At 42.7% G+C, this 10,630-nt stretch overlaps 1 long non-coding RNA gene across 1 annotated transcript in view; it reads left to right on the forward strand.

The window, feature by feature from the left end:
• The window catches only part of LOC111820157 (uncharacterized), a 118,662-nt gene that overhangs the window by 8,784 nt on the left and 99,248 nt on the right, over positions 1-10,630 (forward strand). The window contains exon 2 of the long non-coding RNA XR_002823694.1: positions 6,114-6,260. This is a non-coding gene — a long non-coding RNA (uncharacterized LOC111820157). The remainder of the gene's footprint in view (positions 1-6,113; positions 6,261-10,630) is intronic.

Here is a 10,630-nt window from a genome sequence, read left to right on the forward strand (position 1 = left end):
GAATGAACACATCTGTCTTAGAATAAGTACAGCTAGAATGCTCCCTAGAAGCAAGGATGGCGAGACTTCATTTCACATACTTTGGACATGTTATCATAAGGGACCAGACCCTGGAGAAGGACATCATGCCTGGCAAAGTAGAAGGTCAGCGAAAAAGAGGAAGACCCTCAACGAGATGGACTGACACAGGGGCTGCAACAATGGGCTCAATCGTAACGATTGTGAGGATGGTGCAGGAGCGGGCAGTGTTTTTTTCTGTTGTGCGTAGGGTCTCTATGAGCTGGAACTAACGTGACGGCACCTAGCAACAACAGCAAACTGTGAAAAATAAATTTCTGTTCTTTAAAGCAACCCACATGTTGTATTTCTGATATAGCAGCTCTATGAAGCCAAGACACTCCCTAACCGTATTCTTGTCATGGATCTCATTCCACGTCTCCATGACTGTTGTGAGATCACAATTCATCCATTTGTTCAAACATAAAGCTTCATTTGCTTCTGACCCTGTGCATTGTCTAATAGTTGTCTAAGGTCACAGTCCTATTTTCTGTTGAACATTAATGGGCACCTCCTCAACCATTCTTCTATCTCTATCACACTTCTGGATCCCTATCCAGTAAAGTTTACAAGTGTATTTGGGTGACTTTCCTCCCTCCCCCTCCAATTTCTGTTTCTAGTCCTCTTGCTCAGGTCAGCAAGTTTCCTGGCTAACGTGTTCTTCCCAGTGCTTGCACATGCTCTCACTGAACTTTGCCAGTAACTCGTTGTTCTGGGTGTTGAGCCATGGTCCAGAAAACCAAACCCTGCTCTTTGACACCGTGTAAAAGCCAGATGTTCACTCCTCATTTCTTTTTTCTTTTCCAAAGTTACGAAACTTCGACGGGAGGAGGAGATGCAAACACCTCCTATGCCCCAGATGTTTAAGCTTCCTACCAAGGACTTCAGGAGCACTGGAAATAACATTCTAGATTTCTCCCCAGTTGTCAACTTTCCAAAAGAGAATTTCGCACTCACTTCAAAAATACCTTGATTCATTTTAATTGCTTTAATACAGAATCCCTAACTTTGTTTACTTAAACATTTTCTTTTTAGATAAATTATATTCTCTTATGTATTATGATATATAGTGATTGTCCTAAGTGATTTTTTTTTCAGATTGTCAATAATATATAGAAAAGATACTTAAAACACATTAAACTTATTTTGTAGATAATGCCGAAATCAAGTTTGAAATTTAATTTGTAGGAAAATTAGAGGAAAACACCACAGAAAGTTATTAAACAAACTATAATTATCTACAGGCACAATGTAAGGAAGGCAATTAAGCATCTAATTGCAAAAATACATAACCACAGATGTGTGCCTGCTGTCTTACTACTTTTACCAGCATAGTCTGTGGAACAGAAGATAAGGTCTTTGGTATTAGCACGGTGCCTGTTTAAGGTCACAAAGCATGTGGTCGTTAATCATCAGCTCGATTGCCCTTTTCACATATGTAATAAAAGGGAATTATTGTCTACAGTTCATCTCCCTCTTTCTAATGTTCCACAAATGCTGCTGAAAAAGTTTAGAAGTACAAGAACTGAACTGTACTTTCAGCCTCCAAATTCACTGGGGCAGCCGACGATTGGAATGTAAGTGTCCTGAAGGTAGAGAGACCTGCCTTCCCTTTCTTGCCGGGAGGGTTTCCTTCCGTCAGTGCTGAGTCTGAAGAGCGGCTGACATCCTCATCAGTGAGCTTCCTGAGCACTTTTCTCGCTTTTTCTGTTCTTTCTGTTTGTTGCTGTTGTTAGGTGCCGTCGAGTCGTTTCCACCTCATGGTGACCCCGTGTGTGCAGAGTAGAGAACTGCTCAACAGGGTTTTCAAGGCTGTGACCTTTTGGAAGCAGATTGCTAGGCCTGTCTTCCCAGGTGCCTCTAGGTGGGTTTGAACCACCAACCTTTCGGCTGGTAGTCGAGTGCTTAACCATTTGCACCCAGGGACCCCTGCACTTTTTTCTTTTACATCAAAACTAAGTGCTGTGAATGCACGAAAGCTCCAGGGAGGTAGTTGGTCTGTTTCCAGTTCCCCTAACATGCCAGAATACCAACCTGATCATAGAAAAACACTTATTAGAATTTCCTAACCTTTATTGTGAATGCTAGTGTGTCATAAGTGGGGTCAAATAGCTAGAACCAAAGAAGACCTTTCAGTTTACTATAGCTCAGCCTATGGCCTCGTAGGGTAAAGAGGCCCCCATCCAGGCTGGCTTGTTTGTGATTGGCAAGAGGTTTCAGCCAATGCAATCTGCAAATTTCCTTGTGCTGTATGGATTATAACTGGTTAGGACAGTCAATTAGCTTATCATCAAGGAAGTGGATCAACCATCCCATGGATCAGTGAGCTTTACTCTGCTCCCTGCCTAGAGAAGCGATACATGTATTTTTCAACTTTACTTCTTGCCCCAGGCACTTGACCTAGGAAATATCTCTTGTTGATCTAGGTTGGACTAGAAACCAACTTATTAGTCCTCAAGCCCCCTGACAATTAAAACCAAACCAAACCCACTGCCATGAAGTCAGCTCCGACTCATGGTGACGCCATGTACATCAGAGTAGAGCTGTGCTCCATAGGGTTTTCAATGGCTGTGATCTTACAGAAGCTCTCTAGGCCTTTGTTCCCAGGCACCTCTGGGTGGGTTCAAACTGCCAACCTTTTGGTTAGTAGTGGAGTGCAAACCTTTTGCACTACCCAAAGTCCTTCCTTGATAATTACGAAGTAGGAAACTAAGAAGAAGCAGGACCTCCCTGTCTGGGCAGAAGAGAGCAACTTCTTAGACTCGCAGAGGTTTAGTGCCTTCTATTGATTAACGCAGTGGCTTCAACAGTGGGCTCAAACTCAGCAACGATTGTAAGGACGGTGCAGGCCTGGGCAACGTTTCGTTCTGTAATATATAGGGTGCTATGAATTGGAGCCAACTCAATGGCACCTAACAACAATAACAAGGCCTTCCACAGGCCAGCACTCCTAAAATGAGAGAGGAGTTCATCACTTCTGAACTCCCGTCCCACGGTAGGGACTCAATATGTTGACTACATGAGCAGAGAAGTTAATACGTGATTAAGAATTTTTACTCAGGATGAAACCAAAGAGGTATCCACTGTTGCTTGTCAATAGGATATTGCAATGACTACTCTAGACCACAAGCCTCTTTTTTTGTTTAATTTCATCAGTTTCATCCAGTAGGTATTAAGCCTGGGAGAACAGAGAGGAAAGCTGGGGTTTCACTATACAAAGTCCATTCAGCAAACTTGGGCGTTTTGACATTCAACTGAAGTCAGAGCCAAGCTTTTCCGTAATTCTAACTTCTTACCCACTTCTGGAAGAAGTGTTCAAGTATAATTCCAGAACTTGAAACTAGCCAATGTCCTGAGCAACTGTAATTAGAACTGGGGAAATTTAAAACTTTGGGTCCAAATAATAACATGACCACTAAAAGAACAAATGAACACACCCAACAGCATGCAATTCAGTGGTGTGAAAAGTTAACCTGCAAGAGCATCTTTGGAGTCAAGGGTGACATTTTCAGCCGTCTATGGTGCAAATATGAAACTTAAGATCAGGAGAACTCTCAAGGTTTCCGACCAGCGTCTTGCTGAGCAAGCTGCAGAGGATAGATTTCTCCATGGTAAGTCCGATTGTCCACAGCACCCACTAAGTCCCCAAATCCCTGCTCCTCTGGTCACCATGCACTGCCAAGCCTCCTTTCAGTGCCCTGCTGACTCTGTGCAGGCTCCAGTTCCCTCATGGAAGGAAGCCCACTTGGCGCTGATGGAGCCCAGAGTTCCCGACAACCAAACAAAAACTCTGTGCACCCACTGGCCCGCCTCCTTCTGTACAGAGTGGGTCTGCCACTGCCATGATCGTGGCTAAGTCTGTTCCCTGTTGCCACCTCCTCTTTTTTTTTTTTCATTCCCAAGCCTTTCTTTAGGGTTGCTGGGCACTGCACACATTACGTTCACACTTTCTTTGTTAGCAAAAGCACGCTGCCAGTTCAGGGTTTTACTTTGCACTGTTTAGAGTTTCATCCTGGTTCTTGCTTTTAGTTTCTGACACCATATATTTTTTCTTCCCTTTTGCTTTTGGCATGCCTCGTATTTTCTTTTTCTCTGTCTCTCCTTGCTCCGTTGCCTTGTCCTTCACAATGCAGACACGGAGGCTTGTCAGTGGCTGTCTTTTTTCCTTTCTTTAAGACATTAAGAATATTAGTTTTGGTTTTAATCTTTTAAAAGTCCCGTATGTGCTAATTTCTCCTTTTCTATTTTATTGTTGGTGTCACTGTTTACTACTAGCTTTCTAATTGTTCCCATCCCCTTTGTTTTAATTTCCAAAACAAGAAAAGAACAGTTCCTTGTGGGACTTTGCCCTCTCTCCAGGGGGCTCTTTCAGTATCTGTGTTGTTTCTCTGAACATGTACATGTGCGTGCACACACACACACACACACACACACACACACACACACACCCTCTTGCTTGACTAATTGGCAATGGTTATCCTGGGGGTTTCTGTGGCTCTGAGAGGCCAGTGTGACTGAATTGGCACTTTGGGACTCTTAAAACTGAGCACATTTAAAAGGTTGATTTAGAGGGAGCTTTGACAAAGGCTCTTTTAATTATTTTTTCCTCTCCTTTGCCAGCACACACTGCTGTAGCCAGCCAGAGGTCAGTCCCTGAGTCATTAGGGGGCCAAACCATTAGGTGTTCCTGCTTACTCGGCAAATATAACAGGCTTATCATGGAGAACTCTGTCTCCAGCTGGTTTAAAATGTAGGTGGTGCCAGTGGGCAGCAGCTGTTACAGGCTGGGCAGCCAGGAGACAGTGCGGACATTTTATGGCGAGAGGAGGTCAGAGTTGACAACTTCGTACGATACAATGTACCCTTCCATTCTCACACTCCAGTGGGTGGGGGTTCTGAAGGGCAACCTGTCTCCCCAGGGCCCCCAGATGCCACCTTCTCCTTGTCAGCCAGGTCCCAGGCCAGCTTAGCGCTGGCTGACAACACACGGGGAACAAACACTTAGTCACATTGCAAATAATGAATATTCATACATTGCAAATAATGAATATTCATACATTGGTAATTCAAGTAGTCACACGGATGCATAATTCAAGTGAAACGTTGTTATTGTAAATGAGGGGGAAATGGATTCATTTCAGAGGGTTTTTTTTTTTGTTAATTTTAAATTATTTCCTTCAGGTTTCAAGGTTTGGGCAGCCTCTATTTTTGCAGCTGTTTTATCTGAATTGCTGCCGGGCTTAATGACTTTGCCACAGAGTTGATCAGAGAGGGAAAGGCTTACTGTAGGGACATTTAGCTAAACAGCAGGCACTGGTTTGCTTTTTCATTCTGAGAGATGAGGTTCGTATAACATTCTGTTTTTTCTCCCTCTAAGGATATGCTTGCTTCCTGCCTCAGTTACGTTGTTGTTAGGTGCCATCAAGTTGATTCTGACTCATAGCGACCCCATGTGACAGAGTAGAACTGCTCCGTAAGGTTTTCTTGGCTGTAATCTTTACGGAAGCAGATTGCCAGGTCTTTCTCCTGTGGAGCCACTGGGTGGGTTTGAACTGCCAACCTTGTAGTGAACAACTGAACGCTCAATCGTTGCACCACTAGGACTCCTTTCGCAGATTTGAAAAAGCATTTTACTATGAAGAGTTTCAAACATACACAAAAAGTGAAGAGAATAGCATAATGAACTCCCTTGTGCCCAACATCCAGCCGCAACAATTATCAATACATCCTTCCATTTCCATAGACTACTTTAAAGCAGATTCCACATTGTCCATCATTTTGGCAAGTTAGCAGCTCTTCTTGACTTTTACGAAGAGTGGCCCATACCCCGTTGCGGTCGAGTTTATTCCGACTCATAGTGACCCTGTAGGACAGAGTGGACCTGCCCCATAGGGTTTCCAAGGAGTGGCTGGTAGATTCAAACCGCCAACCTTTCGGTTAGCAGCCAAACGCTTAATCACGGTGCCACCGGGGCTCTGAGTGGCCCATGTCTGACCCAAAATCCAGGAAAGACTCCTCATTGGTGATGTGTTTCCGGGGCGGTTCTACTTTCACAGATGGAGAGGGCAAGCAGCAACTGACCTCTGCTGCCCAATGACATCGCATCGGAAACCAATCCCAGGAAGGAATGCCTCGAAGAGCCTCCTCTCCCCTGCACCCCTCCATTAGAGGCCCGGCATCATGGGGATTTACCTTGTCTGCAGGTTGGTGGTAATATGACTCTTTCTCTTTGAGACCATGTCAAGTTTTATAGTCCTTAGCCTAGGAGCTGGGACATCAAGGAGCCAGATTGTTCACAAGCAAGGTTCACTGATTTTCCATAAAAAGTAGAGTATAAAAGCTGTGGTTAGGATGACCAAAGTTTACTGCAGCAAGAAAAAGAGCATCTTTTTATTTTATTTTCTATAAAATGACCCTGGACATAGTATTTAGCCATATATAGAAAAAGCTTGAAGAATTTGTTTACCATTTCCAATTTCTGTAATTGAGGGAAAGAAACAAAAAACTCTTCTAATTCCAATATTAAAAGTTGTTTAAAAGATATGAGCCTTGCTTTCCATAATATATGTATTTCTAAAAAAAAAAAAAAAAACTACGTATACACTGTTTTTCTTGGCGGGAGGCGCTGAATAATTCCTGTTGAATCTGGAGTTCTCCACAGGGACTCGGAAATCTGTTCAAGAAGCAAAGAATATTTTTCTAAAAGTGAATAAACATCACCTTCATTCATTCATATATTCATTCATTCATTCATTCAACCCTTTTGAGCTTTAAACACCTCGTTAATCTGCACATTTTATAAATTTGGGTTTGAGTTCATTCAGCTTTGTCTAGCTTGCCATTTTGTTGTATGAACAGTGGTCTCCTTGAATAACAACAACTGAAATCGATTGCATTGGGTTATAAGCACGTCAGTATTAGGAAAAAAACAAGTGTCTTGTGTTTATTTTTACACTTTGTGTGTTTCAAAAGCTGGTGTTAGGGCAAGAAGCAGAGCTTCTTGGGATTTGAAGGGTCCCATGATCTGCCTGTCTCCGTATCTCTCTCCTGTCTGACTTGTTCCCCCAGAGGCACAAATAGGAAAACACTAAGTGAAAACAGTTTTGACCTGAGAAAGGCAGCGAATACGATTAAAGATTGGCAGCAGTAGACTGCGTGAGAAGCAGAGAACAGGGACCGGAGGAACTGGGGACTGGACACAAACATAGGGATTGAGAAGGACTGTGGATGTTCGTTATGGTGCCTATGTGTGGGCACGTGCGCGCGCACACACACGGACTAAGAGGACAGCATTCTTTGGAACCACTTAGGAATGGGAGAGATCTCTCCCCACACTTGACAACCTGCTTTCGGAGTCACTCTCAGCCCACAGCCCTGCCATTGCTGGAGGGATTTTTTGCGTCTCAAAGGGCAGGTGTGTCACTGGCTCCAAAGCCAGTTCCAACTTTGGAGGGCCAGGACTCTGGATCTGCACATCCTTCTTGGTATATCTAAGTCTTATTTAATTTGGAGCCCAAACGTTCTTGATGGTTGCTCTTTTGTACTTTCATCAACTGCTTTTGTCTTTGGCTGCATGATCCCCAGTCTGGGCTTTGGAGCTTCTGTGAGGAAAGGCCTTGACAAGACTGGAGTCCTTTCCACTTCAGCAGCCACCCTTGGCCTAGTGCCTGCTTATTTTCTCTGCTTATCCTCCTTGAACTTGTACTGGTTTGATCTTGGATTCTTAGCTGTTAATATTCTGCTTCTCAAATTCTGCTTGTTTTGGAATACTTGAAATGCTGTACTCTATTTTCTCCCCATTCTTAATGGATGGGACTACCCAACACGGAAACATATTTTTTCATTCCAGCAGGGAGAATGCTCGTCTTTTTACTGATGGCCAGGGGACCTTTGTTGTAGTTGTAGTTTATTTGGGGGATGGATAAGGCCCATATGAAGGAGTCCTGGTGGAGCAGTGGTTAAGGGCTGGGACGCTAACTGAAAGATCGGTGGTTCACCCACCAGCCTCTCCATGGTGAAGGGAGAAACATGTGGCAATCTGCTTCCATAAAAAATACAGTCTTGGAAACCATATGGGGCGGTTCGAACCTCCAGTTGCTCCATGGTGAAGGGAGAAAGATGTGGCAATCTGCTTTCATAAAGAATACAGCCTTGGCAACCATATGGGGCAGTTCTACCCTGTCCTACAGGGTCACTATGAGTCGGAAGTGACTAGATAGCAATGAGTTTGGTTTTTTTGGGATAATGCCCATATAGTTTAAAAATTGTTTTGATCAGATACCCTGTCTATGGGACTAATAAAATTCCCATTACCATTCTAATAGGGTGATTAACCCACAAGAAGGGAGAGAAGTCCAAAGGGAGGTCCCCAACTACCTCGTAGCCCAGCCCTGAGTTGGCCTGCTGACTGTAGAAAGATATTTGCCGTGTTTCTTATTCTGCCTGGTATCCCATGGGTCATGTGGAGAACTTTGGGCTGCATCTGCAATCTGCCGAATTCTGAAAAGTTTCCCGCAAACACAGAGTTTCACCTTTTTCTTTTCATGAATAGAGCCATACTTTTTTCTCCTTCCAGTTTTCTGATATACACCCTGGATTTAGTTATGGGAAAGCTTTAAAACACAGGTGAATTTTGGTGGCCTAGAAGCCACTTCTTGAATTGCTGATGTTTCAAGAAGATTTGTCTCCCTATCGCCTACTTATGGAATACTTACAAATTCTCCATTTCCATTATTTCACACTGTAACTCCTGAAAATAGTGACAGTGTCTTTGTTGTTGTTCTATTTGGCTCTAATGTACCTAGCCCACTATGGGTTTAAGTAGATTTTAACCAAAAATGTCAGCTTAAAAAAAAAAACAACACATTAATAGAAATTATAAGCATTTAATCAAAACTCAAATTCCACAAAGGGACCAATTAACTCTAACATCATTTATACACTTAGAACTGAAAAATGGCCAAAGAGAAACATACGTTATCCATTACGGTGACACTTTCTAAAAAAGAATACGTATGTAGGAAAAAATACCTTAATTCCTTTGTCAGTTCTCCTTTTATTTTTCAAGAGCCTGCTTAACTCCCACATAAAGGTATGTGGGACAGCATTAACCTATGTATCAACCTGTCCGTGATTTAAAAAGGCAAAGCAAAGAATATTCTTCCCCTGCCCTTTGAGGGATAGTTTCTTCCTGTTTCTCTTTTGTTCTCTGAAACATGAGCGTTCTCACTAACTCTTGCGGTACTGTGGGCTGGCTCGCTGCCCTGGAAGGGCACCAGACTCTAGCAGAATGAATATTTTCTTCATGTAATCTGAGTGAGAACCTTCGTGAGTGGGGCTGCAAGTTACACTAAACCAAAGTTTACCAGGAGCAAAAGGAAAACAGGATCCATCACTTCAGAGTCCAGCCCAAGAACCACTGATAAGCCTGCAACGTTTGATGGGACAGAAAAAAAGATGGATGGGAAAGATCCATGCAACTCAACTTGATCCAGGAAAGATGTCTTGGAGTTTCGGAAGGCAAAATTCATTAATTTTTGCTAAAAATAGAGTGTCTTTTCTAAAAAGGGAGACTCAGGTTACCTTCCAGAATGATTGGGTCACCATATTGTAAGATAATGCTTAAATGCAATTAGCTCCTTGTACTATCCCAAGTGTGTGCCAGAAATACATGATCACATCTTGTTCGTTATCACCTTTCCCTACTTCTGGGCTGCTAGAAACATCATTTTCTTCCAAGGTCAGCTGTAGTTGCAGCACTGAGAACTGTCTAGGTATATTTAACTTTGGGGATGTGTCCAACATGCCACTTTAAAAGATGATCGTATTGTTTTTCCTGCTTTCCATTTCTGAAAAGGCTAAGCTTTGGCCAGAGGGTACTCGACCTATCTGGCTGCAAAGAGGTTACTGGGAGCCAAGCAATGCAGTGCCTTATTTCAGCATTCACTTAAGTAGAATTATTTATGACAGTCTCTATGGTTTGTTTTTTTCCCCCTAGAGGGGAAGGTATGTAGTCTTCAGCCAGATTGAAGGAATATTTGCATTCAATCTCAGCTACTGATGCACTTAACGTATGGCTTTGAACGTTTAAAGTAGGTTTGGTATATAAAAATTTGAATCGAATGTCCAGAAAATGGAAAGCAGTCATTTGAAACAACACTAAATCAAGTTCTGAAATGGTCAAATAGTTTAACATTTTTTACATAAGCAGCTGAAACAACATCAGAAGATCTCTCTAAAGCAACAGTCAATCACTCTATCATTTAACCACCTCAGCCACAAAAACCCTGAATTATGGAGATTTAAGTCAAGAGAACTGCCATTTCTAAACATTCAAGTTTGCATTACAAATGGAAAGTATTTTCCACAGGGCTCGGATGGGGCAGAGAATCTGGATCATACTTTGTAAAATGGCAAAACAAACTGCAAGAAACGCAGGCTCCAATCTGGAAGCTAATGGGGGTTCTACCATCATTGAGTGTCAGAGCTAGATAAGGCTTAGAGATTTCTCTTTAGTTGCACAGACTTTTCAAGACTAAAACAAATGAAAAGAGGTGCAGAAAAAGATAATCTA

Source organism: Trichechus manatus, unplaced genomic scaffold, assembly GCF_000243295.1.
Source record: "Trichechus manatus latirostris isolate Lorelei unplaced genomic scaffold, TriManLat1.0 scaffold00002, whole genome shotgun sequence".
Lineage (NCBI taxonomy): Eukaryota > Metazoa > Chordata > Mammalia > Sirenia > Trichechidae > Trichechus > Trichechus manatus.